This window comes from Peromyscus maniculatus, chromosome 4, assembly GCF_049852395.1.
Source record: "Peromyscus maniculatus bairdii isolate BWxNUB_F1_BW_parent chromosome 4, HU_Pman_BW_mat_3.1, whole genome shotgun sequence".
Taxonomy (NCBI): Eukaryota; Metazoa; Chordata; class Mammalia; order Rodentia; family Cricetidae; genus Peromyscus; species Peromyscus maniculatus.
This window is the reverse complement of record NC_134855.1, coordinates 12,029,084-12,052,589: the sequence shown is the minus strand read 5'-3', so window position 1 is coordinate 12,052,589 and position 23,506 is coordinate 12,029,084.

Genomic DNA, 23,506 nt, shown 5'->3' with positions numbered 1-23,506 from the left:
TATTGTAGATATGAGAGAGAACAGCCAGAGGCATTGGGAAGAGTCCAGAGCAGAGAGAGGAGACTGGACATGGTCAGGGCTACAGAAGCTGGAGAGCAAGAGAGAATAGTAAGGATATCAAGATAGCAAGAAATACATATAGAGAGAACCAAAAGATAGCAAGAGACACAGCGAGAACAGCCGAGTTAGGAGAATCGTGAGTAGCTGAGGGGAGGGAAATCCGGGAGCTGGAGGGAGTTTGGGGTACAGGAGGAGATGAGAAGGGCCAGGATGCTAGTGTGGACTTTGAACTGTATAACAGGTACTTGTGATACTGAGGGAGCCTGAAGGCCAGCACAGGCTTTCACATGCAACCACAGATAGCCTATGCCCCTTCCGCCAGAGGGAAGGGAAATGATTCCTTTTGGCAGATGGAAACCGGCTTCACAAGTTCCTGAGAAATGCTGGCTTTTATCTAACTGCCAAAAATTCTCCTATACTCTAGTTTTAGCTCATTTCTCAATATTTGGGACAGTCTGAGACCTAACAGCTACCATCCTCAATCCCATGGATGGGGCATCCTGAGGTAGCATGCAGCCCCACCCCCCACAAGTAGATAGATGATGGTGCATCATATCCCATAAAGAGCCGAAGTCAGTGTGCAAAGGACTAGGAAGCAGCCAGCCCTCCTGGGGGAGCCACACAGGCTGGATTGGGCTGAGTGAGTGGCTGCACCATCACAGGTCCCTCTGGGAGATACCAGATACTCAGTCAACGTGCATAGGGGTGGGGGTGGAGGGTGATCAGTGGAGAAATCTGAAAAAGTTGCCCCTGAGTGTAAAGCAATGTGGCCACCAGCCAAGGTATACAGCTGGACCAAACCAAAAGGCTCTCCTCTAGAGCCTTGGGAGGGAGTGGCCCATGTCACCTGGATCTCAGATACCAAAAGAGAGCACTTTCTGTCACTTTGCGCCTCCAGCCTTCTGGCTACTTACTGCACTGGCCCGTCTGGGCAGCCCCATGTGGGCTGTAGAGCAGCACCTCCCTAGGCTGTACAGAGGAGTGCCATGCTCAGCCAGCCTAAGTCTTGTCAGGCATGCTGTTGCCACCGTTACAGGGCTGTCGCCCTCAGCAGCACTCCCTGCAGCCACCAGATCCAGGGCCTTCTCTCTGGGGGTGCCAGACCGGGCTCAGCACATGTGCAGTGCATGCATGGAAGATGGGCCAGCACAGGGCCACACTGAGATGCTCATGCTGATGACAGAACCCCAGCTTCATCCTCATGTGTCTCCAGCAAAGTTCTCCATGGAGGAGTCCAGAGCATGCAGGTGTACACAAAAAGCTCACACAAGGACTCGCCTATCCCTGAAACAAGGTCCCTCACTTGGCTGCTAGACACACCAATGTGCCAATTACCAAATGACTCTTCCTTGTCCGTCTATCAAAATGATATGACAAGGTGAGACCCCATCACACAGGCTTGTCTTGGCTAGTTGTCCACTAGGTGGGCCTTGGGAAGCTCTAACGGTCCTCCCTATCAGCTCTTACCCACAGGAGAGAGGCATGGGAACACTGTGGACAGACCTCACGTGGTTCCTCTTGGTCACCCTCCCTTGCTCTACAAGTCCCCCTGCTAGAGGGGGGCGTGAGAAGACTGGTACTTTCAAAGAGCATGGCCACAAGCTATAACTGCTTTCCTGAGAATCTGGCTTCCTCTCATTACACATGCCTGTGTACATGCAAGCATACAAACACACTAGCCTGTACATGTACACGTTTGCACACATGTACCTGCATGTATGCACACCTGCACATAGCACACACATCTGCAAGCCTACATGCACCAGCATGAAGGACACTTGTGTGTGCACACTCATAAAAGCATATGTGGGCATATGCACATATCTAAGTACATTGTCATGCTCACATCTCCAATCCCATCACCCACAGGAGGAAGGCTCACCCCTAGAGAGGAGGCGGTGCCCAGGGTAGTGTAGACTGAGGCACTTGGTGGCAAGCCTTCAAGAGCGAGAAGGAAGAACTTCCTGGCCTGGAAACAGTGCCCCCCAGGCAGTCCAGCTGAAGGCAGAGGCCAGGGGCCACAGCCACCCTGAGTGCAGCCACCCCAGGAAACTCAAGCCTTTGATTCAGTTCCTCTGGCACTCCTTCATCCCCGCCTCCTCCTGGGAGCCCCTTCTGGGTAGATTCCTCTCTCTCACATGAGCTGGCCCCCACCCTCTCCTTCCCTCTGAAGGTGCTGGCCAGCCTGAATTGAGACGCTCAACCTCAGGTTTTGCTGCCTGTCCATATTTCAGCGTTCAGAGCACCGTTCCCCTCCCCCACCGGTCCTGCCCCCACTAGCTCCTTAAGGATTTGTGTGCAGTGGAGATAAACACCGTCACGTTAAGAACTGAACAAGGGCACACACACACACACACACACACACACACACACACATCACAAAATCTACATGGCTGCTGCTGACCAGGCCAGTGTGAGGGCAAGGGACTCACCAGCTCATGCCCAGTCCCACCCAGCTTGCAGGGCAGGCAAGATGCAAGGAATGCTTCCCAGCATGAAGACGACAACCACCCTGATCCTGTAGGCTCAGCCAAGCAGGAAGACCCTCCACAGCACCTTGCAGGGCCTCCACTCTCCTCTCTTCTCAGCTGCCCGTCCCTCCCCTGTCCCAGCCCCATACCTCATCAGAAGAGCCCAGGACTCAGTTTGTGGTTCCCCCAGCCACAGTGGAGAGTGACCTAAAACCCAGACCCCTGGCTCTGTTCTGTGCCTTGTCTGCTACACCCCACTGGCTTTACCATCAGGAATCGAAGGACTGACATTTTGCTTGCACAGGTGAAAACCGCCACCCCGTCCTTGTCCCCATACTCTGACTCTGCAAAGCTGCACTGTAGAACCAAGGAGGTGGCCTCTGCCTGGAGCTTCACAGAAAGCAGGCTCTGGGGTGGAACCCTTTGAGATTCCTCAAGCCTCACCCGCTTCCCACAGGAGACGTCGACAGCCTGTGGCGGCACGGGAATTATTCACATCCTGGATCCTACAGTTTGCAGGCTCTGTGTCCATGACGTCAGGACTGGCTGCCATTTCCTTCCTCACCACCTGCCTCACAACTCAGCCCTGACCTCCACAACGCCCATGATGGTTAATTAAGCAGTTGGCAGATTGCCCACCCGGGCATCAGATGATAACTGTGCGAACAGACCTGACATAATTCAGGTCTAATTCAAGAAAATGGATTTGACTTTGGGTGCTCCCTTACCTACTCCTTGAGGACTTGAGCTCTTCGGGGAACTGTCTGGTATGTGTTCAGAATGCAGCCCAGACTCCTCCGAGCTCTTCCTGTGATCTACTTAGCCAGTGTCAGTGAGTGTGGTCATAGAGGGCAGGTGTCCAGGGCTGTGAGTGGGTGGGCCAGGCCCCCACATGACTAGATGAGATTTAGCTTGCTCTGAGGAAGCTACCTGGAGCTCAGCTGGGCATCTGTGGGGCACGTAAGTGACGTAGCTGGGGTCCCCCTTCTGGGATCAGAACCACTGCCCCACCTGCCTTGGGATCCTAGCAGCAGACACGTAGAGGAGGTCTCACCAGTGGAGACATAACATGAATGATTTCAGGCTCAGCCCCCAAGGCCGTCTCCCCATTCCCTCTTCACTCTGACAAGACCCCAGAGGGCTGTTTCCCTGAAATAAACATTTCACTTGAAGCAAGTGCCCGGCTGACACCGAGCGGTACAGCCCGCCAGCAGCCTGAATCCCAGCTTGGCAGCCAGGAAGAACGGGATCTTCTCAAATAAAGCCATGTTTGTTTTTAATTATTGAATTAACTACCGACGTCTCTGCTCAACTCTCTGAGCTCCAGGGGAAATTAGCGCAGAGACGAGTTGTGGAGACTGGGGGTCTGCATTTCTCCGTGGAGTTGCCTCAGCACCTGGCCTATGCTAGGCCCCTCACAGTGATCCTGTGGCTCCAGTTAACATTGCCTCAGCATCCACTGTCTGAGGAGGCCACGGGGTCAGCCTGCCATGCTGTGAAGGGGCAAGATGAGTTCTCAGGGAAGCTCAGCTCTGGCTGGTCCTGCTGAAAGAGAGCGTGGTTATATTGGCTGCATATAACCACAGTTATAGAGCCACAGCGACACACAGCCTGAGTCATCTGATCCCGCAGTGAGAGTTGGGACACTCCCATCCCAATCCTCCCACACACTGAGGGGTGCTACACTGATGCCCACCTCACATTGTCTGGACACTCCTACCAATAAATCCAGTGTGGGGACCACAGAACCCCATGTACGACTGTGTCTTCCTCCCTGTGTGGACAGACCCGAGCACTTCCCCAAGCCATCTTTGGGGAGACACCATCTGGCAGGAACCCTGACGAGAGGTTGCTGACTACCTAGTAGGCAGCTAGCTGCCTGACTGCACAGGGATTGAAGAATATTGAAGGCCATGTCTGTGCTTCACCAGAAGCCATAGGCTCCTCCAAGACAGTTATTGGGGGTTCAGTGGGAAAACAAAGATAGCATGAAGGTCAGGGGTGTATTACAGATATATGGGCTCCTGGAGGACCCCAGAGACCCAGGAAATAGATGGAGTGCCTGTGGCTAGGACTTGAGGGCCCACAGGAGAAGATGAGGCCCAGGCTTGAGTCTTCCATGGGAGAAGATGGGCCCAGAGGAGAGCATCAAAGACCTGAGGAGATCCGGAGCAAGAGAAACGGATGGAGGAGTGGCGTGGAGGGCAAGATTGGTCTCTGGGCCAAAGGCTATGGGAAAAGACAGGCCCTCGGAACATGGAGGATATGGTGAATGATGGGTAGGTCTCACCTCCTACTATCCTCAGCCTCAAAGGCTGGCCTGGCCTGCTTTCCATCACCTAGTGACCTGGGGCCTCAAATGTGTTGCCCCAGGGGCTAAGAAGATGGCTCAGTCAGGAAAGAATTTGCCTGGCAAGCGTGAGGACCTGAGTTTGATCCCTAGAACCCACATAAGAAAGCCAGATGAGTGATGCACTTGTATCTCAGTGTCAGGGAAGCTTGCTGCCCACCCACTCTAGGCTACTTGGTGAGTGCCAAGATGGCTGGCACCTGAGAACCAGCACTCAAAGATATCGTCTAGCCTACACATTCGTGCATGTGTGCGTGAGTGCGTGCGTGCGCACACGCACACACGTATGTGAGCTTACACACCTGAGCAAAATATGAACAAGTACATATACACAGAAGATGGTGCCCCAGTACAGAACCAGACATCTTGATGGCCTGAATGTCTCCGTCTCACTGAAGACAGACCTAGCTCCGCTGTAGCCTGATTCAGACCTGTGTCCAGGCCCTGGGGTTGTCTAAGGCAAGGGTCCAGTGATGAGGATTCAGCTGGGGGAAGTTAAGCCTCAGCAACACTTGCTCCATCTGGAGGAATTTGAGGCTGTGACAGTGAGGACCTGCTTCTGGCTGTAGAGGGTGGAGGCCAAGAGCACCGGGGAACACCTTCCAATGCTCGGGTCAGCCCCCGGTGGTGGATTACACAACTCAAAACATCGCAAGTGCCATGGTCAGGACCCCTTCAGTAGACCAGGGGAAGGAGTGGGCCTCACGGGGCCCAGAAACAGCACTCCTGCCAGAGACACAGTACCCCAGAGAGGGCCTGTGCAGGGGGGTCCTCCCTGGGCACGTGGTGCACTGGGGTGGGGTGCGGGGGAAGCTCACCTGTGAATGACAGCCTCTGACCAGCCAGCAAAAGGTTAGAAACTTGAAACCATAGTATCTGTGGTATCCAATGGGAGTGCCCAAGACCAGTAGACTGAAGACACAAAGCTGTCTGCGCTATCTTATCAGCACATATACATGAGTGCACACATATGCACACACCACACACACACAGAGGCATGCACATATATGCATCCATCTCACATTCACAGGCATGCATACAGATATATCCATCACATACACACTGGTATGCATGCACATGTACCCATCACACATACAGGCATGCATATACTTGTACCCATCCATGAACTCACATGTACATCTGCACATAGGTGTATGTGCCACACACATGTACACATGGTGCACATACATGCGTGTCACGCACATGTGTTTAGGCATGTATTTGCACATGGTGCATAGCACATTCATGTGTTTCTGTATGCACCAGAGTGCATTTCTGTGCACACATGCAAGCAACACATGTACCCACACACGTACAGTATATACATGCCCCTGAATATACATACCCTCATCCACATACCTTCCATACATGCACACAGTATCAATACAAACACACATCATATACATATACCCAGGACATACAGTCACACAGGGCTCATACAGTCACACAGGCCACATGCACACTTCTTGCTGTAAGGCATTGTGCTCATCTTCTGCTCACCACCCAGCTCATTCACCTGTGGAGGAAAAATGCGTCCCAATTAAGATGTCTTGATGGAGTGCAACATGGCAGCTCCCATGACTCTTCAGTGGGGCTCTGGAGCTTCCACAAGGCTTCAGTATTCTGCCTGTTCTGCTCCCCACACACCCTGTCCTCCCCAGTCGAGTCACATCCTTTTCATCCCTAATATCATTGCTCATATCCTTACAGAGCAGTGGCAGCAGCCGCTGTCCTTCTGAGACAGAGGTTTTACAAGAATGAATGCCAACACCAGGTGTGGGTATTTACAGCCCAGACCCAAGGTAACCGCCTGGGGACTCAGCAGCTTTTATCACAGAGGGCGAGCAGCGTACCTCCCACTTCCAGAAAGCCTTCCAAAACGAGCGTCTTGACCACTCAGCACAGGTCCTGTTCAAAGCTTCCTTCCTCATTATACGGCTCTTCAGGGTATTTTTTACCCATCTTGATCTCTTTATGGTCATGGGATTATAAGGCCTTCCAGAATGCATATGCTGACCCCTCCATTCCTGCGCTTGCCTCAGGGAGGGCGACTCCAGGGCAAGGGAGGTCTCCAGGCATCAGAGGTCACCCAGCGCTGGCCTCTCCAAGGCCTGGCAGGATTCACAGTCGTGCATGCCTCCTGAATTCTAAGTGTAGTCTCTCCTGATTTGGGCCTTGGTTTCCTCTGTTGAGAATTGTTCTGGTGGTAAGTCACCCTTGCTTATGAAGAGGGACTCGGTCTGGGAGAGCAGTGCAGAGTCCAGGAGGATGAGGAAGAGCCCCCTCTTCCAGAAGACTAGGTTGGGCCCCAAGTTGCAGGAGGCCTCCCACAGACTCTGTCAGCTCTCTCTCCTACCTGTCTCCACTGCCCAGCCTGTATGCCAGACTAAATCACCCACTCCCTGCTGAGGAAATTCCTACGTAGCCTTGGCCATGGGCTTGCCTTTTCCTCCCTGCTCCAAGCTCCGGAAAAGTGTCTTCAGTTTATGAATAATGTATTGAAAACTCAGGCAGAGCAATCATAGGCCATGAATAATTGCAAGGTACAGGCACATTAGTTAGCTGTACAATCCGCTTACAGACCAAACCAACCATCTTATTAACGGCAGGGCCCTGAAGAAGACCGGCTAGCCCCAGCTCCTGGCTCGGCAGCAGTTTCTGTTCTCAGGTTCAGGGGGTGTTCAGAGAACTCTGCTCTGTGCAGCTGAGAGCCCCAGGCTGGGAGTCAGTCTTACACTGTAGTACCTACTGCTCCTGAAGGGTTCCCCTCAGCTCCGCCTTGTTTCTTAATTAATGAAGAATTGAAATTAACACACAAGTGATACACAGCTCCATTGGGCATTCCTAAGTACTCTGGGAGACGCTTCATTTTGAGCTGTTTTTGCTCTTATCTCAGTGAACACACTAGCAGAGTGACTTTGTGGTGTCTGGGGAAATTATCTGCCAAGGAAAAGTCAACCTTGACCCAGAGCCCTTTCTTAAACAATCCCACTTGAGTGGACCTGTCGCAGCGGGGCTCGAAGTGGCTGCGGATGCCATCACCATGGCTCTGATTCAAGGTTCAGATGGCTCACGAGTGGAGGCCTCAGCTTCAGTAGCACTTAGGTTGCCTTCTGTGGACCGACCGGCCTGTCTCCATGCATCCTGTCATCCTAATTCCCAAGTAGTTTCTTTGCAACTGTCATCTTGTTCTTGGTGAGGATTTCACCAGAGGCTGTCATTCCCATCCCCATTTTACCTAGGAAACAGCTAGACTGTGGTCCAAGCAGCCTGCCAGGGTGAGGCACCCCTACCCACACCCCAGCACCTGTCCTTAGGCTTTAAACTATTCTGGGACCCACATTGCAGTGGACGGTTGACCAGGAAGACTTCAGGTGCAGACAGATGCTGTCTTCTCTCCCAGGATATGCCAGTGGAGACCAAGGCGAGGAGGACTAGGTGCCAAGTCATCTGCCAGCCCACCTCGGCGCATGGATCTTGCCTTGAGGAGGCCAGGACCCAGTGAGAACCTTCCCGTAGATTGGTTCTTCCCCTTTGGAGAGCAACCCTGCCCCACTGTGTAAGGTGGCTCCTGGGTCAGCTAAGTGTCAGGACTGACCCCATACCATCAGACCAAAAGAATCCTGGACGTTACTGTAGGCCAACTGCCGTTCTTGCTGGCTCCCCCTCTCTCTCCCACTTAGAGGCTCTAGTTGGCCCCTTGGGTTGCCATGGCCTTAAGTTAGAGGTTCATGGCAGTGCTCACGAGGTCACCCACAGCCACATGGAGTGCCCAGCCAGGAGACTCAAGAAGTGCACTGTCTTCTCCCCTGAGCAGACCGGCACAAGGCCTGGCCAAGCTCATTCACTGTGCTAATATCTTAAAAGCTTTGGCTTCTCTCAGGGTCAATGTTCTCCCAACAAAATACGACAATTAAGCTTTGAAAGCCTGTGCTGTGGCCTGAGCCCTATGCCCGCCAGCAGGGCTATATCACACAGCTTAAATTTTTAAAGAGATGCTGAAAAGATCGCTCAGCTCCATGGCGTGGGCCTGGAAGGACAGCTGAAGGTCTATCCCGTGATGCTAGGGGACCGGCTGGCAGGGACCTCAGTGTGACCCCAACAACAACCTTGAAGACATCAACCAGTAGTGCTACAGGAAGTGGCCCCAGAATGGGCCCATTTCACAGATAGGGAAACAGAGGCATAAGAATGCTGGGAAAGGAGGTTGTTGGAAGCCAGGACTCAATCCACTGTTGGACGGACCCTGTGCTGGTTGCTCTCCCTACCCAGCAGACAAGATATTTCCAGCAAAGTTACAGTTATGAGATCAGGAGCCAAAAAATATCAGCCAAGGACCTGGTAAGAGACACCATATCTTCCACAGCAAGGAGACCTTTGTCATAGCAGGATTTGCCCTACACAGGCAGGTAAAGCAAGACCTTCCCTCTAGCATGCCAGACAACATTGTCTTAAGCGTCTGGCCATACTATTGACTGACCCTAAATGACCACCAGTAAACCTCTGGCAGAAGCTCTTCACTGGCAGGACACACGCAGAAGCTGAGGTGGCATCTGTTTGGAAGATTCGAGCTGTTCAGCTTCAGGGAAATAATCAATTCCTGCAGCTGGGCGGCACATTGACGCCCACTGAAGGTCGCCTTAGCTCACATCCAGATGTGGATACCGACACCTGGCCAGCCCCTGCCTCCACAGGCCTGACCTGCTTCTCTTCCCTTTTGAGTATTGAGGCTGCTCTGCACCGAGAGCGGTGGATGGGGAAGCCTGCGCTCACCACTCCTCCCCCGCAGCCAGCACAGATGCTTTGTGCTCAGCCACTGAGTGTCAACAGGACAACGTTCTGTGGGGCACAAAAGCTCTCGTGCCTCTTGATGACTTCAAAGAGGGCTTTGCACTTGTGCTATTGGCCTAAAAATTGTATTTCCCATTACTGGGGTGAAAGGCCCTCTCTTTGCCACGTTAGCCACTGAGAAATAACATCAAAAATCGATGCTCAGATTCCACTGTGATTCTTGGCCAGGGTAAAAGGAGAGACTGTTTTCATCACGAGACAGGCTGTGGTTGCATACATCTCAACAGCTTCTTCCTTCCTGCATAGTTCTACCATTAGTATTGATGTCTGCCAGAGCGTGTGTACAGCCACAGCCTCAGAGCCCCATCGTGTGCCGGGCACAGAGGAGAACTAGGAGCCAGGTCCCTTACCACCAGGAGCAGTAGGAGAGCCAGGACGACCTCCAGGAAGGTGGACATGCCCGGGAGATGGGGGGGTACAAGGGGTGTGGGGGCACAGGCATGTGTGGAGCTGCCGCAGAGGCTAGAGCCGGGGCAAGGGCAGGGGTGGGAATGACCTGTGGGACAGAGCAAGCCTCACAGACAGCACAAGTCTCCAAGCCAGGGCACTCGAAATCCCTGGCTTTTCTTGGAGCTCCCAAACTCAGAGTTAGTTACTACACTCTCTCGCCTGAGCTGGACTTAGTTGGGTAAAAGTGTGGGCTCTGTGCTTTGAGAATTCCTTCCCTGGGGAGGCATGAATAATATCTGCCCTGTCTTTATAAGGTCCCAACGACAGACAACAGTATGAGTCCACCAAATTCAACTTGGGGAACCAATGATAAATTGGATTTACTTACAAAGTATGGGTGAAGGTTTGCCTACAGGAGTGTGGGTGACCCCAAAGATGCCACACTGGGAAGTCTTCACCCAGCTTCCCCACAGCCACATAGACAGAATTCTCCTTCAGTTGTCCTTCCTCGGCCTATACATCTAGCACCTCCTGGTACCTCCCCAGGGCTACATGCAGTCAGGGCAGAATGGCCCACAAATGGCTAGTAGGTGCAGGAGAGAGACACTGAAATCTTAAGTGAGGGTCCACTGATCTCAAACCCCTCCTCACAGAGAGCACCAGCTGTCAACAGGCCAACTTGTCCTTCACAAGCACGGCAGCTTGAGCCCGGTGAAGATGGCGGCTGTTTCGCTGGAAGGACCACGCTCTACAACTCTGGAGTCACTGAGCCGGGCCTCTCTTTCTTGGCTGTTTCTTTAAATCAGACCTGGGCACTTATTTCGAGAACTAGCACCTCGGAAACCACTTATTGACGCCATGAGCATAACCGAACGGAACCGCCACAGGTGACCCCTGTGGGCCAAACCCATCAGAACCACCACAGGTGACCCCTGTGGGCCAAACCCATCAGAACCACCACAGGTGACCCCTGTGGGCCAAATCCATCTGCACAGCCACAGGTGACCCCTGTGGGCCAAACCCATCAGAACCACCACAGGTGACCCCTGTGGGCCAAACCCATCTGAACAGATATGTAAGAAACCCCTGCGGGGCCAGCTGGATTCTGCAAACACAAGTTAACACTGCCAATGGCAACCTGAGAACTTCTAGCCATCTGCCAAAACTTGGGAACGTCCTGGAAGAAGGGAGCCTGTGTTAGTCACTGTCACTGTGATAAACACTTTAGAAAATCAGCTCAAGGAGCTGAAGAAATGGCTCAGGGGTTAAGAGCACTGGCTGCTCTTCCAGAGGTCCTGAGTTCAATTCCCAGTAACCACATAGTGGCTCACAACCATCTATAGTGAGATCTTATACCCTCTTCTGGCATGCAGGCATATATACAGATAGAGTACTCATATACATAAAATAAATGTCTCTAAAAAAGAAAAAGAAAATCAACTCAAAGGAGGAAAGGCTCATTTCAGGGTTCAGCTATGGTCACCTGGCTCCATTCCTCCTGAGCCCATGGTAAAGAACACTTCATGGTGGACCAGAAACAGAGAAAGGAAGGTGATGGGGGGGGGGACAAGATACACCCTTCAAAGATACACCTCTAGTGACCTACTTCCAACAAGGTCCCGTCTTTCAAAAGCCCACCCACCCATGAACCCACCTAAGGATCAACCCATCCACTGAGTTAGTGCCCTAGTGACCCAGTTACCTCTCAGTCACACTACCAGCTGGGGACCAGGCCCACCTACAGAACCTTTATGAGGAACTCAAAATGTCTTCTAGTAGCCAGCACATGGGAAGGACATCTTCAAAAAGACCATTGCCAAGCCGGGCAGCGGTGGTGCACACCTTTAATTCCAGCACTCGGGAGGCAGAGCCAGGCAGATCTCTATGAGTTCAAGGCCAGCCTGGTCTACAGAGTGAGATCCAGGACAGGCACCAAAACTACACAGAGAAACCCTGTCTCAAAAAAAAAAAAAAAAGACCATTGCCCAGTCCTTGTGGTCTCCATGCATCATCCTGTGTTTGAAGGAAGGGAGGGGCCAGTGGAAGAAGCCCGGGTAACCCTGACAACCAGTCAAGGTTGGTGCAGTGTCAACACCCACTTCACAGACAAGGATGCTGAAGGTCAGGAAAGTGAGCCAACAGAGAAGGCAAGGACAGCTTGAGACTTACTGTGGCAGCCATAGTATGTGTGCTAGGAAGCATGCAAGTGACGGACATGGTGAGGTGACAGACGACAAAGCCAAGGTGGCATCCAGCCCCTTCCTCTGAGACAGAGGCATCCAGAACACTCGGAGTCACCTCCCTGAGACGCACACAGAGCCGGGCCTTGGAAGTCCAGAAAATCTGTGCCCTTAAGTGACAGCTGATGGTATCTCTTCCTTGTGCAAATGACAGAAGGACACTTTCAGTGTCAAGGATCACAACTGGTAAGATATTGAGGAGGAACGTCTGTTCCCCAACATGGGTTCACCATCTCATGGGTGTTTCCTGTGAACTCTCCGGTGACCTGTCTCTCAGGCTAAGAGCTACCAACAGCACAATGCTCCTTATGGAAAGGTACTGGGAGCCCAGGGGACTCCCAAGGGACTCCTGGGATTCTGCAAGGCATGGTGGGGCTTGTATCTAACGTCACCCTTGGCTTTGTCCACAGGAAGCAACCACAGGGCAGGAAAAAGGAGTCAGTGGCAGCAAGCAAGACTCCAGCTTGATGTATAAGGCCACGTGAACCATCATGCGCTGCGCTGTGGCAGCATGGTCAGACCACATGAGTCTTAGGTGCAGACAGTCTCAACTGCTGGTGGTAGCTGTGTGCTTAGAGCAAGTCCTTTGACATCTCTGGGGCTCTATATCCACAGGACTGGAAAGACAGCGATGGAAACAAATGATCTGGATAGAGCCTCGAAGATAAGTCCAGAAGGCTCGGCCATTGCCAGGTCACAGATGAGGCAGGCACAGACCTGGAGTCACACACACCTGGAAGAAGCAGCTTCCAGCTCTACCTGGAAGACGGCTGCCTCTAACTGCAGTCTGTTCTCACAGTAGGTCTATGAACCATGCCCTGAACATCTGAGCTAGGGCTGTCCAAAAGAATCATCTAGATGAATGCATCAGAGCCCTGCTGTTCAGGAGAAATTCCCCTGTTGGTTCGAAGATTCTAGATCACCAATGTTTGTTGTCAGAGATCAGTCACTCCTGGCTTGGGAGTCTTTGAATGTAGCCAATGTATGCTGAGTTTCAAAATGAATTGAATCTGGACCAATTTAAGCTCAAGGAGGGCCAGGTAGACCTGGTGGCTAGGCCAGACTGCCTGCTGTCGGTGTGATGACATGCTGGTGAGCAGTCTGCAAAAGCTGTCCAAAAACTCTGTCGGTGGGCAGCTGGACACAAGCACCAGGCGACTCAGTGGGCCTGTGAGAGCTGTGATCAGATCAGGCCTCCTGCAGGCCTCTACCTCAGAGTCCACACTTTGGCCCTGTCTGGGCCTCAAGAAGCTGGGGGACACAGCCTGGAGGAGTGGCCCCTCGGGAGCAACAGGAGCTGAGGCCCCGGGTTGCCCCATGTAGAAGGCAGAGCAGGGACTCTAAGAGCCATAGGCTGAATTCAGTTCTAACTCAGCCCCTCACTGAACCATGTCCCCTTTGTCCCTCTGCATAGCAAAGGTGACTAGTCACAGTCCCCGCCATAAAGTTTTGAGGACTAATTGGTCCTTGAAGGGAAGGAGGACCAATCGATTCGTGGCTCATTCTCAGGCCTCTCCCCCATCATCGGTCTTCAAGTCTGTCACTTGCTCAGGAAGCTAAGTAGTGTCACCAAAGCCTGACTCCTGAAGCCCTGGAAGGGAGGTGACCATGGCAGGCACAGGCGGGGCCACCCGCCACAGCTCCCATTCTCCTAAGCAGCCCCCTGGAGCCGGGAGACCCTGGGAAGATTATGCTGAATACTCGCTTTCTGAGCATCCACGGCTGGAGGAGAGGAGGTTGCCATAGAAACAGCATCTGGTCTATTCACTGGAGTTTTAGAGGCGAGCAAACAGATAACAAAATACAGCGCGGCCCAAATGTAGTGCTTCCTTCGCTTACCCTGAAGAGCTGTGTGTGAGGTTGATGGGCAAGGAGGGGAGGCGTTAAAACTCACCGAGACCGTCCACTTAGGATTTGTTTACAACTGCTTGATACTCAGCTCACTCAGCTGGGTTTTGACTGTTTTATTGCCAAAAGACAGCATCAGACACTTGGCAGCAGGACAAACAGAACAGCAAAGCCGGGCTCGAACACTTCCATACCCCAAGGGACCTCAGGCAGGAGTAGTGCAGCTTCTGGCTCCCAGAGCTCTGGGTCTGTGATGGAGGACACGCCCCCAGACTTCCCATCTTCCCACAGAGTTCCTTGGAAGGGGGCGGGTCTCGAGTCTGCAACCCTGGTTGAACGCTATATAGGAAGATCAAAATATAAATGCACACACACACACATGACATGTGACCTAGTATGCATACACACACACACACACACACACACACACACACACACACACACACACACACACACTTGTTCATAAGCGTTAAGGTCAGCGCTCCCCATGGAGCCATGCTCTCTGTGCCTGACACCCAATATAAGATTGAAACATACAACACCAAGAACAAGTGAGAGACCCTGAAACCAGCTGCTTCAGTGGTGGGAAATAGATCAGCATTAAAGGCAGAACCCCTCTCTTAGGTAGATGGAAGGTCCCAGGTAGGCTTCCTGGAAGAAAAAGCATCAGGCTGAACTCTACCAATGCCTCAGCCTTGTCAAAAGGGGAGCACCAGGGCCCCATTCCAAGAACCTCACCCTTGCCAAGCAGAGAGCACAGGGATGCCACAGTGGGGATACAGACAGGACCACATGTCTATACACACAGTCTACAAGGTGGAAACTGTCACACAAGCATCACCTGGGGAGCCGCGAGTCCCAAATCCGACATCCAATTAACAAACGTCAGGACTGTCTGGCAGCAGCTCTCCAAGCAGCTGGAAGGTGTCGTGCCATGCCTGGCTTGGGTGCACAGGACAGAGAAAGCAGCTGCTTCTTTCCACAGTGGTGTTCTTACCCACCAGGCTGCACCCTCTGGAAGCCACGCGGCACGCGACAGTCCATCTACAGAGCAGTGAGACTGAGGCCTCAGGCTAGCTTTGCTTATTCCACTGTTTTGTTCTATGACCCGGAAGAAATAGATGCCTGCGGTCAGACTCGTCCTCAGCTGGATCCAGCACTAGCACTACACGGTCCTCTTTTCCACGTGAAATGCTCAGTTAGAATAAGGAGGGGTACAGGGGTCATCCATCCCTGCTCTGACTGCCAGGACTACCCAAGACCTCAGACCACAGTTCACAGACAGATTGAAGGAGCTCAGGACCGAGGGTGCACAAATAGGTCCCAATCTCAGGCAACAGCCAACCTCAGCAGCAAAGGCATGTCCTCCAGAGCTGTTTACCTCCCTCTAATTAGGACTAATTTAATCGACTCCAAAAGAGATGGAAAACGACGGTGCTTTGGAACAACGGCCTCATCAGAGCTGTGTTGCTGTATTTAATTTGGAATTAAAGTGTTTGTCATTCGAGGGCGGGTATGAGAGCCTCATGAAAGATTGATTGTTTTCCACCATGAGGTGGCTGATTGCTTGGTGCTATGTGATTGGTACTTACTGAGAACAGAGCCAACCCGACCAGCACTCTCCCACCTGTGAAAACAAACAAGCCTTATTCGGCACACAGGTCCCCACCTCAAATTTCAGTGAACAGAAATGCAAGGTGTGCCCAGCCCAGGCCTCCCTGAGGGTTACCTGAGCACAGTGTAGGAAGCCCACAGGGTCTGGAGATGCCTGGGCCGAGGGTATGCCTGGCCAGCAGCTGAGAGGGTGCCCACCGAGGACCCTTTGTCACTGCATTCACTGTCCTCCAGAGATGTGAAAACAGTGGCAAGGATCATGTGACCTTCGAGCTGAATGACAAAGCTGGGATGTCCATATCAGCAGCATTGGAGTAGAAACCCAGAAGCCTCTTCCATGAAGGGCCTGAGGAAGTTCATTAATGGTCAGCCCCAATGGAGCCCTGGTGACCAGCCAAGGAGACCTCAGCAAGCGTGGCTTGTGGCCAGAAAGAATGCTCAACCTTAGCATCCTCCAGCAGGCAGGCTGTAAGCACGTGGAAGCTGAGGATGTTGTGGAACACAGTGAAAGAGTCCCCGTGACTACTTCTGATGATATTTCATTTCCAGGCTTGGAGAGGTGGCTCAGGTGGTTGATTATTTGCTGCTCCTTAGAGAACTCAAATTCGTCTTCCAGTGCCCACACGGAGCAGCTCCTAACTTCCTGTCACTCCAGTTCCAAGAGTTTTGATACCCACTTCTGGCCTCCACAGGCACCCACACACATGTGACATACACTCACACATACATTTTAATTTAATTATTTTTATTTTATGCGCATCAGTGTTTTGCCACGGGTGTTGGATCCCCTAGAACTGGAATTACAGACAGTTGTGAGCTGCCATGTGGGTGCTAGGTTCTCTGGAAGAGCAGTTAGTGCTCTTAACCACTGAGCCATCTCTCAAGCCCTCCATATATACACTTTAAAAAAAATTTTAATTATACTTCCTAAATTTTCAGAGCATGGATACTTGAGGGTGAGAGGAATTAAAATTACCCTGTATGCACATCTGTTCTCTGGAACACACACACACACACACACACACATACACACACACACACACACACACACTACTCTCCTGCTACAAAGCCAGGGCCTGCATAGGTGAAGTTCAGCCCCAAAGCCCCCCTTCCAAGGTGTAGCTACCCAGCACTGCTCCCCCTGGCTAGAAGCCATCTACCTGGAGACAGCTGGCATGTGTGCTCTCCAACTCCAGGCTCCGAGTAAATCTGTTCAGAGCCCTGGTGAGGCATCTCAGAGCAACAGATAGATGCAGGGGTCCAGGCTATGTGCAGCCCACCTAGGAGGGACACCCTTGTCTTCCAAAGCTCAGCACTGCACTTTCAACTGGGGAGCAGAGTGGTTCCCCCTTCCGATGATGTTGTTGGGAAGTCATTCGTAGCTGCTCCCCACACACAGCACAGGTCAAGAATTGAGAGCTGGACCATCGGCTCCTCTTTACCCAAAATCACAGCCTGTCCCTACCCCTCCAAAAGGTGCACATGCCCAGACATAGGAACTGAAATGAAGGGATTGGTCCTGCCGTCTCTCACATGAATTTACTCAAAACCCATTGTACAGGACTGGGGTTGGGGGTGGCTCAGTAGTTAAGAGCGCTTGATGTTCTTGCAGAGGACCCAGGCTTGGTTCCTAGCACCTACAGCGTGGATCACAACCATCTGTGGTGAACATAAATACATGCAGGCAAAAACACTTATACACAAAAATAAACCTTAAAATTTAAAACTACATTTAAAATCTCAAAAGAAAAAATGATAGTAGCTCTGCTATTGTATATTCTTGAAATCCATAGGCCACAGAGAGCTCATACCTGGTTGAGTGGGAGGTGGGAGACCTGATGAGGAGTCACTTACTCTTCATCAGTGCAGGCCTTTGCCTACCACATCCAGGCTCACTCCTTCAATTTTCCTGTCGCTGCTGAGTTTCTTCTTTGTCTGACCTCCTAAACATGCACACACCTCAAACCCCATGAAGATGGCAAGCTGTCTCCTAAAGCAGATGGAAAGAAGGATGGATGAATGAATTAAAATGGGTACTGGGTGGTGGATGACAGAAGAATGGTGGATGAATGGTGAATTAATGGATACAAGTAGATGGATAGATGAATGGATGCATGCATGGATGCATACATGCATGAATGGATGCATGGATGGATGGATGCATGGATGACAAATACATGGCAGGCAGATAACGGATAGATGAATGGCAGGTGGATAGTGATGGGTGCCGTGTGAATGGAAAAGATGGATTGTGGACAGAATATTGGATGGTTGGGTGGAGGAATGGATGGAAGAAAACATGGATATATGGGAAGATGGATGAATAGAAAATTGGTTGAATTAATAACTGTTGAATTAGGGGGCTGAAGAGATGTCTGAGCAGTTAAGAGCACTGACTACTCTTCCAGAGGACCTGAGTTCAATTGCCAGCACCCACATGGCAGCTTACAACTGTCTGTAACTCTAGTTCTATGGTACAAGACACCCATTGCAAAACACCAATGCACATTAAATAAATAAATAAATATAAATATCATTTGAATTAATGACAGGTAGATGATGAATAGATGATATATGGATGGATGGGTTGATTGGATGGATGGAAAATTGGGTAGATAGATGATGGATAGATGCTTTCCATGTGCCATTTCATACAGCGGCCCTACTGTTCCCACCTTGAAAGCAGGACTACCTTTGAAGAAGGCACAGTGATACAGGAGGGTAGTGTCTGTGATGGATCACCACCCAGAATGAGGTAGTGCAGAAGAACCCAGCAGGGACCCTAAAGAATAAGATCCCAGAGCCCTCCTTACCAGAGACCGCTGGAACATCTCCCTACTGGCCTGAGGTTGAAATCAACTGAGCCTCGGGTCTGCCCAAGACAGTCTCAGGTAGACATTGTTTGAAGCAGTGCAAACAGGTGACTCTGACACAGGAGAGAGTGCCGTGTGCCGGGCCAGTGTTTTAGAGGCAGTGACAGGGCAGAGAGAAGGGGACTCAGGCGAGGTGGAGAAGAGGATAAAGGGCTGGTCTGGTGGACGCCACACGCACCTGGTCTGTCCTATCCAACCAGATGTTTCCCTTAAACCGAGTGACAGAGGCCTGTCACGTTTCAGGGCAAAGGCTCTCACAGCCTCGAGAGGTGGTGTCTTCTGTGGCATCGACGATCAGAAGTCCTTTTTAGTGAGGCTTGGGAAAGGGAGGGCGGGTACAAGCAGCAGAGGCTCCCGGCAGTGTGAAGGTCGCTCAGGTCAGCATCCACGGGGCTGGAGTCACCCTGAGCCAGGCCTCACGCAGCCAAGACCTTGCTGGAACACGAGTCAGCCTGTAGGCACCGAGCTCTGTGAGCTGGGAAATCAGCAGGCCCTCCTTATCCGGCTTGGGGGTCACAGAATGAGAACCAGAGAGCTCAGAGAACAAATGGGGTGTCCTTCAACTCCAATTTCCCTCCACGGTCTTCCTCCCCCATCCTAGAAGGAGCTGAACAGCAGGGAAATGCTCCAGAGGAGGCAGCTGGGGTAGGGTCTCAAGCGCTCAAGTACAGCATCAATGACAGTGGTCTTCTGGAGCTGGCCCAGTGCCAGCGAAATGAAGGCTGGAAGACAGAACAAGAGAGCAATGTGACTACTCCAGAGGCTGCTGCAGACCCTGGCTGGCTCAGTCTCCAAGAGTTAGGTGTGTTAAAATGTCTAAACTGAATAAATGCCAAAATAACAGAATACAGATCATAAATACCCGAGCTTGAACAGGAGTGAGAATGTGCTGGAAAAACTCAAGCCAAAGAGAAAAATAAAGGGCGGGAAAGAACAGAGAAAGAAGAAACACAATGCCAGGCACGAGCTTGGGCAAGAGTTTTGTTGTTGTTGTGGGGGGAAATTTTGTTTTAATTGTGTGTCTGTGCCTTTGTTAGGGTTTCTATTGCTGTGGCAAAACTTCATGACAAAAAGCACTCAGAAAATAAAGGGGTTATTTCATCTTACAGTTCCATATTACAGCCCATCGCTCAGGGAAGTCAGGGCAGGAACTCCAGGCAGGAACCTAAAGGTTTGTTTATTTTAATAAGACCCAGAAAACTCAAAAGTTAAGACTTTGTGCTGCTCTTGCAGAGGATCCAGGGTTCAGTTCCCAGCATCCACACCGGGCAGCTCACGACCACCTGTAACCCAGCTCCAGGGCATCTGACACCCTCCCCTGACCTCCACTGGAACCCACACACATGTGGCATACACTCACACAGACACATACACACACACATGCATGCAAATAAATGTTTTTTAATTCGCCAGGCAGCAGTGGCACACGCCTTTAATCCCAGCACTCAGGAGGCAGAGGCAGGTGGATCTCTGTGAGTTTGAGGCCAGCCTGGTCCGCAGATCAAGATCCAGGACAGGCACCAAAACTACACAGAGAAACCCTGTCTCAAAAAATAAAATAAAATTCAAAAAAGAAAAAAACAGACAACAGAAGCAAAAATAGATAAAGTGGGTTAGACCCAACGGTGATGCTTCTGCACAGCAAATGAAGCCATCAGGTGAGTGAAGAGACAACTGAAGGTTGGCACAGAATATTCACAAACTATCCAACAAGGGGTTAATGCCCAGGTCCATAAGAAACCCAGAACACTAAAAACAAGACCTGGAGAAAGAGTAGAGCAAGGAAGCATCATTAAAAAAAAAAATCCATAGTGCCAGGAATTATATACATCACCTAAACAGTCTGGTAAAAAGGATGCCTGACTCTATGGGGGAAAAAAATCATGGTTTGAATGAGAATGAGCCCCAGAGACTCACATGTTTGAATACTTGGACACCAGTTCATGGAACTATTTGGGAAGGATGAGGAGGAGTGGCTTTGTTGGAGGAGGTGTGTCACTGGGGATAGGCTTTGAGGTTTTGAAAGCACATACCATTTCTGATGTCTCTTTCTCTCTGGCTCGTGCTAATGGACTAGATGGGAGCTCTCAGCCTCTGCCCCAGTGCTGTGTCTGCCTGCCTGATGCCATGCTCCCCCATCATGACATCCATGGATTCTACCCCTCCAGAACTGTGAGCCTCAAATTAAATGCTCTCTTGTATAAGTAGCCTTCGTCATGATGTTTTGTCACAGCCACAGAGCAGTAACTAAGACAATGTGTTATTATTGTGGTTTGTCTTTATTGTTAATGGGACTGGATTTGGTCTATGTATGTATTTATTTATTTATTTATTTATTTATTTATTTATTTATTTATTTATTTATTTTATGTGCAGGGATGTTTTGCTTGAATGTATGTCTGTGAAGCACATGTGTGCCTGGTGCCCATGGAGGCCAGAAGAGGGCATTGGCTGTGCATCACCACATGGGTTTTGGGGTCCTCAGCAAGAGCAGCAATGTTCCTAGCTGTCTCTGCAGCCCCACCAGATACCTATAAGACAGACTTTTTAAGATTGATTGATTGATTGATTGATTATGTATGCATGCATGCCAGAAAAGGCACCAGATCTCATTATAGATGGTTGTGAGGCACCATGTGGTTGCTGTCGAACTCAGGACCTCTGGACGAGCAGTCAGTGCTCTTAACCTCCAAGCCATCTCTCCAGGCACCATCACCCCTTTTTTTAAGAAGATATTTTCTAAAACAAAGATTTAGATAAACACGAGTAAAAAGGCAGGGGAGAGAATGATGGGTGACTTTTAATCAAAGAAAAGCCTGAGTGGCAGCTATCATATCAGATCAAACAGATCTTCCGGAACAAAGCTTTATTGGAACCAAAATGGACTCCTTCACACAGGGCTTCAGCAATTCTCAACTTGTAATTACTTTTATGTTGCTGTGATTAAACACCGTGACCCAAGGTGTCTTAAGGAAGAAAGAGTTTATTTGGGTTTACAGTTTCAGAGGGAGAGTCCATCATGATGAGAAGACATGTCAGCAAGGGGGCGAGCACGAGAGATCACATCTTCAACCACAACATGAAACTGAGAGAGATCTGGCAGTGGGACGAGGCCATGACATCTCAGAGCCAGCCCCCAGTGATGTAATTCCTCCAGGAAGGCTGGACTTCCCCAAGACCTCACCAATCAGCACCACCCGCTGTGGACCAAGTGTTCAGATACATAAGCCTGTGGCCACCACAATGGCTATAAGTCCCCACAGAAAGAAAACTGACAGATTTTTTTTTTTTAAGGAAAAACACACTTCTTGGACTTGACTATAGCAGGACATTTCCTGGACATGAACTCTATTCATCCCAGAGAGAGGGCACCAACAGTCCAAAGAAAGGGCTCCATCCAAGTCCAAGTAGGTGAGCCAGTGACTTTATTTAGATTATTCACAGTTCCACAGCAAAGCCTCGTCACTGTAGCCACAGACCTGGCTGTCAACCTATCATTCTGCTAATTTCATTGTCATGGCTATGACCCAGGTCTTCTGTAAGTCACCACTGCCACTCAGCTTCAAGACAGTCATAGTCACGTCACACCCAGGCAAAACGGCTACACTACCGTGACAGATTGAGGGCATCTCTAGATCAGCAGGGACATGGGAAATTTGAGTAGCACAGTTAATAAGTGCACACACTCCTTACAGTGCAAAAGACAATGTTTTTAAAATGGATTGCACGCTGGGCTAAAACATGTCTCCAGGACTCTGTGAGCCTTGGCGATTCCCAGGTCAGGTCCTGTGAGACAGAGGGAGAACTAGAAAGACGCTGCTGGGAGATCAAGAAAAACATCCCCGACCCAGAGTTCAAGCCTCGCAGCAAAAACTGGAATTTACTTATCTTAGATGGCAGTAAAGAACACTGCACACTGAACATTGGGGCTGGAGAGACAGTAGTTATGAGCACTGGCTGCTCTTCCCAAAGACCCAGGTTCAACTCCCATAATTACATGGACGCTCACAAGAATCCGTAACACAAGTTCTAGGGGATCCAATACTTCCTTCTGGACTCCACAGGCACTGCACACATGAGATACACATACATACAAAGACACACACACACATATACATAAATTAAAATGAATGAATAAAAACATTTTTAAAAAGAGAATACTATGTGTCAAAACCTGAGAAATGAAGCTAAAACAATGTGTATACAAGGAAATTTAAAGTGCTAAACAATTATTTTGGAAAAGCTGAAAATGTGTGAACTTATCTAAAAATATGCAAGAGAGAAACAAGCTAATGCAAAGCCATGAAAATAAACAATAAAGAATGAGGACAAAAACACACCAGAGAACACAGACAAACCTCAGCCTTTCACAGGGGAGAAACTGAATCGCCATGTTTGAAAATAGTAGTCACAAGTAAAAAGAAACATAACAAAATAAAGTATTAGAGACAAGTTGGGCGTCGTTGGCAGGAGATTTGAAACACATTCAAGGCCAGCCTCAGCTACATTTTGGGTTCCACGTGGTGTTAGACCTTGTCTCAAAAACATCCCCCAAGGGCTAAAGAGATGCTGTACTGCTCTTGCAGAGGACCCAACTGAGGGTCCCAGCACCCACTTCAGATGGCTCACAACCATCTTTAACTCCAGATCCAGGGAGTTCTCATTTTCTGGCTTCTCAGGCACCTGCAAAACTGCAATACACATGTTATATTATTATTGTTATTAATGCACACTGTTAATACAAATAAATCAATTATGGCCGGGCAGTGGTGGCACACGCCTTTAATCCCAGCACTCGGGAGGCAGAGC